Here is a 6000-nt window from a genome sequence, read left to right on the forward strand (position 1 = left end):
ACAAAGAGTACACAGGTTCCCACTGTTCCAGAAGAAGGGATTTGCAGAGGTGGGAGGTAACAAGCCTTGAGCAATCTTGGTCTTCCTCGGAAACTACATTCTGCGACAAGAGGTGATGGACAGAGCAAGACCCGAGGCAAAAAGATCAGCGGAAGGGGGTCACCTTTTTTGCTCGGCCGGTCTTTTGTCATGCAACCATGGAGCGGAGGTGGAGGTTAAGACAGATGATCCCGGTGTTTCAAGCTTTGGGACTTGAAGTTTATTTGCTATTTCCATCAAAGCTGAAGGTGTTGATAAATGGGGTGGTTAGAATGTTTTCTTCCGAAATAAAAGCTCAGGATTTTCTGATGGAATGGAAAGAAAAAAGGGCGCAAATGAGGGTAACAACCAAATAGTAGGTTAGCGTAGGTATTTAAATAGAATTAAGTGGACTTACTTTTTGGTGGCTCAAGGGCAGGGTACAATATGGTAAAAGGGGACATGGGGTACTGAAAAGAAATAAGGATACTGACGGGAGGGGGGAGCGGCTACCTGCGGGGATACAGCAGCTACACATAGGTCATGAATGACCTATTTTCCTGTAGGGGGGAAGGGTTTCTGTGGGACGGAGGTGCAGGGGGGTGCAGGGCACACTTTTGGAGGGTACAATGTGGGGCACAAACAGGACATAGTAGGAAAACTGATTAGTATAAGGACACTAGAGGATATGTTGGGCATAATGCAGAGGGATAAAAAAGGGGGGAAAAGATGAGCACCAGAATAATCACTATTAATGTTTGCGGGCTGAATGATCGCATTAAAAGACAACGAGTGGCAGCCTATCTAAGAACCACAGGGGTGGATTTCATGTGCTTGCAAGAGACACATATAGAAGGTACTAAAGGGTATCTATTAGATCAACTAGGATTTCAGGTGTTGGCATGCTCCAAACAGGGGGCAAAGACAAGAGGGGTGGCAATATTGACAAAACATAAGCAGGTGGCAGTTATGAAAAAATTAGAGGATGTATGGGGCAGATGGGTTCTAGTAGAATGTCAAGTGAACGGTGACTGGATTACGATAGGATCTATCTATGGCTCGACGGAGGATGACCCAGAGATTTTCTTGTTTCTAGATACGGAGCTCCCGGCATGGGCCCCGACAGTAATCTTGGGGGGAGATTTTAACATCAATGGCATAGGGGGGCTAGGTTTAGGCGGGTCAGCGAAATATCAGGGGCGGAAGAAAAGGGTTTGTAGGGCAATTATAGAGATGGCAACGAATAATAAATTGGTAGACACATGGTATACAATTAAGCCGCACGATGACGGTCCCACATACTTTTCTGCACCACACAAAGTCTTAGCAAGGTTAGATTACTTCATGATTTCTAATAGATTGATAGGAAAAGTAAATATGGACAGGGTACCCTGTATTGTATCAGATCAAAACCCATTGATACTAGTGTTAGAGAATAGAGTAAAAACCGGACCCCCACGAAAATAGACATTTGAACGTAGGCTTCTAAAAGATAAACAGTATATTGAGCACATGGAACAGTGGATTAAAGATTACTGGGAGATCAACTGGCATAGCACCACCACAGGTTTTACTTGGGATGCCTTTAAGGCAGGGGCACGCGGAGAAATTCTCAGGTATAGCCTAACAAGTCAAAAAAAGGAGAGAGCCAATGTCGCCATTTTGACCCAGAAGGTTGCGGAGGTAGAGGCGGAGTTGGTGGCATTAATTCATGCAGGGGAACCTATAGATGAGACTCTGGTGAAATTAGCTAGAGTAACAGCAGAGGCAGGGGAAAAGGTGGCAGCAAAGACAGCTGAGCTCTATATTGCAAGAAAGGAGCACTGTCATGAGTACAGTGAAAGGGGTGGACACACCTTGGCGGTCAGAACTAGGCAATATGAGGCATTGGGGAGATAAAGGAAATTACTGATAGTAACGGGAGCCTGATCACGGAAACACCTGGAATTAGAGAGGTGTTTAGGCAATATTACACTAGACTCTACAATGAGGATCAGGAAATGGATGAGGTATTAATCCAGGAGTACTTGAAAAATATAGAAGCACCTTGTCTTGCACAGGTAGATAGGGATGACTTGGATGCACCAATACGGGAAGAAGAGGTGAGGCAAGCGCTGGCAAGCCTTCCGGAAGGGAAAGCTGCAGGACCGGATCAACTGCCAATTGAATTTTATAGAACCTTTCAGGCAGGAATATTTAAGTATATTTTTGAAACAATGGAGCAGGCACAGCAAGGCCAGTCAATCCCTAAGTCATGGGTGGGAGCTGAAATAGTAATTATTCTCAAAAAAGGCAAGGCACCAACGGAGGCAGGATCCTACAGGCCAATCACGTTATTAAACGCAGATGCAAAAATTTATTCTAAAGTACTTGCCTCTAGGATTTCAAGGGTGATAGATACAATAATGTCCCAAACACAGCACGGCTGCATCCCAGGGAGGGGAACAACGGAACACATAAGGAGAGTAATTACACTATTTGATGCTACAGAAATCTCAGGGGACCCTATGTCGGTTATGCTTTTAGACGCAGAGAAAGCGTTTGACCGAGTCTCCTGGGACTATCTCTGAACGTCTTTGCGCTGGGCTGGCATAGGGAATAATTTCATACGGGCTATTCAGGTGCTTTACCAAGCTCCAACTGCACGGGTGAGGGTTAATGGGGAATACACGAATGCATTAGAAATCAGGTGGGGCACTAGAAAGGGATGCCCATGCTCCCCGTTGCTCTTCGCTGAGTATTTGGACCCGCTGCTGCGAGGATTAATGGGGAATAGGGGAATTGCACCGGTAAAGTCTATGGGGGGTGAAGATAAAGTGCTGGCATATGCCGACGACGTTGCTGTTATTTCATCGGCTCCCATGGAAGCGATAAGGGAAATTGAGAGAGAAGCAGTATTGTTTGGTAGAATATCTGGTTATTCATTGAATAAAACAAAACTACAAATAATTACAAACAGCAAGGCTCAGTGTTCAGATAGCTGAGTGGTAGACTCAGGGGTATACCTGGGGGTAGAAATAACTGCAAACCTAGACAGCGTGGTAGCAAGGAATATCGAACCAATAAATAAAAAAGCAAAAAAAGACCTAGATAGATGGCATAATCTACATCTTTCATTAGTGGGACGGGCAAACGTATTTAAAATGATGCTGTTGCCAAAATTACTATATATTTTTCGAGCAATCCCATTAACAATTGAACAAAAATTGTATAATACTCTGGAGCAGATGGTAAATAGGTTTCTATGGGCACATGGGAAAACGAGGTGGGCTCTGAGATATATGACACTCCCTAGGGAGAAAGGGGGCTGGGCAGTACCAGATTTTAAATTGTACCACTGGGCGGCAGCTTTTCAATATATGACTGAATTAATAGGGGGGACATCAGAGCAAGCAGGAGAGGTTACCTCGGTATATGCAGTATTGATGGGGGGGGGAATAAAAAATATGTTCCTAAAGTATACTGGATTTAGTTATTACAAGAGGACGAAATTCAAAACTTTGATTGCGGCATATAAGATATGGGCAGCATTTAAAAAGAAATACGGATTGGGAAGATACAATGCCTATACACGATTATTAGATAACAAAGCGCTACCGGCAGAGATATTCGCCGACTCAGTATTCAGGGAGTGGGGCCAGAAGGGTATCATGAGGATTAAGGATTTGATGGGGGAACAGGAAGTGTATCAATTTTCAGAGATACAAGAAATCTATGGGGTTGACACAAAAAATTTCTATAAATATCTACAAGTGAGGAGCTTCCTGTCCACAAAAAAGGGGGGCCCGACGGGATTTAAGGAAAATGTGGTTCTGGAATATATTGAGAAACAAGGGAATTGTACGATTAAAATAATTTATTTTGAATTGATAAAAATTAGGGAGGATGATTTAGGGAAGCAAGGAGATAAATGGGTAGAGAGATTGGGGTAGGACAGGAACATTTTCAGCTTTCATTAGAATTAGGGAGGAAGACACTGTGCTGTGCAGCCTTGCAGGCGCAATACTACAAAACTATCTTTTCACTCTACTACACGCCAGCAAAAATTGCACAATGGGGGGGTACGTCTGGAATTACTTGCCCACTCTGTAATAGTTCAGAAGCAGGATTGATGCACATGTTTGCTACATGTCCAGTATTGCTCCCCTTACACAAGGAAATTGAAAAGTTTTTGGGAAAACGCGATGGGTATCATTACAGTATTGTCGCCAGCAAGGGTGGTCCTGGGAGTGGATGGGCAGTGTGTAGCCAATAACTTCTTGTTTATAGCAATGGCAGTACTAAGACTCTGTGTTGCGACAGTCTGGAAAGACCCGGTACCCCCCACTTTCCATCAATGGCTGGCCAGGTTACTATCTATATATAACATGGAGAAGGAGATATATGCAAGAAAAGGTAAAAGCGGGAGGAAACTAGGTTTAAAAATGTGGGAACCTCTGGAAACTTGGAAGAAAAGATAGAAACAGGGGTAGACTGAAAGGTTAACCCTATTTTCGCAATAGGTGTCACGTTTATGCTCTTTATGTTCCGTATGCTCTCTATGATGTTTATGAACCTTAGTCTCTCTTTCTTTTTCTTTTAATGTTGCTTGTTGTAAGTCTTGAATATATGTGTTAGAACTGGGATTTCTGGTTGGCTAAGGCTTACGCCAAAGCCAGGCAGAAACCACCATTCTAGTCAGGGCAAGGGGGTCACACGCCAAGATAACCCCTGCTCACCCCCTTGGTAGCTTGGCACGAGCAGACAGGCTTATCCCGGAGGCAATGTGTAAAGCATTTGCGCACGCACACAACACCAACAACATCCTAGGTACACCACAAAAGGAACTCCACACAAGGTTATATAAAAATAACTTTTGTATTGTCAAAACACATCAGATAGTAATCACACAATATACATTGTGCCAACTGGCACGGGCAATATTCACAAGGAATTATTTACACCAGGACAGGGCCACGTGGGCCACTGTCAGAATCAGCACTTAGTAGAACTAGCACTTAGAATAACTGTCACACCAAATAACAATTATAGATCACAACCAGTAACCACTGGTAATAGGTAGGTACACAGTACGCAATACTAATAACCATAGGCCTAGATCACGCATGGACACATAACCTCTCTAGTATAAATTATACTAGGCAAAACAAACTTCTAAGCATGAGCACCTTTAGAAGTATAACACAAGCATAAAGGCAAAGCACATTACGCAGCAATCATATTTAGGCCTAAACAGTATAACTATAGTAGGCAATCTCTCACTAGTCTAAACACATTAGACCCTCCAAAGAATAGATCACATTTAGGGGTGTAACTCACAGAGAGAAAACATCTCAATAGCATCAACCTCCACAGGTAAAACCATCCCTAGAGGTATCAACCCAGGGTGCGTAAAACATACTAAATGCATTACATTTCCTAGCACCACATCACTCTAGCCCATAAATCACATTAGGCAATTGTCATCACAAACCTAACAGGTAATCATATTGCGCAACAAACACCTTAGGGCCTTGCGCCCTATCCACATACGAGCCCCCAGGCCAACTGGCCATCTCAAGAAGGGGCTCAAATGCCCTGTGTCCAGAATGTCAGGGCGCGCTGCCAATGCAGCACTAGTCAGGGGTGCGCCACCGGCGCAAACCTAAATGTTGCAGCTGCCCACTAATTGCTGGACAGCTGGGAACAGTAACAGGAGCCTGAACGATGCAGCTGGCACTAAGTGCTGCGCAGCTGTGAAAGGCCTGGCACCTCTGTGCCATCTCCGTCCCTCACAGGGACTCTCTCTCCCTTGGCGCCTAAACGGTGCAGCTGCCCACTAATTGCTGGGCAGCTGGGAATCAGCAAAGCTGCGACAGGGCCCTCACTGGCCCTAGGAGCAAAGTCTGCGCCACAGGCTCTCACTAGCCCTTTAAACAAAATTGCGCCAAACTGAGCCACCTGGCTCTGGACAGACCCTTCTGGGGCCTTTCAAATAACCAT

Source organism: Lissotriton helveticus, chromosome 10, assembly GCF_964261635.1.
Source record: "Lissotriton helveticus chromosome 10, aLisHel1.1, whole genome shotgun sequence".
Taxonomy (NCBI): Eukaryota; Metazoa; Chordata; class Amphibia; order Caudata; family Salamandridae; genus Lissotriton; species Lissotriton helveticus.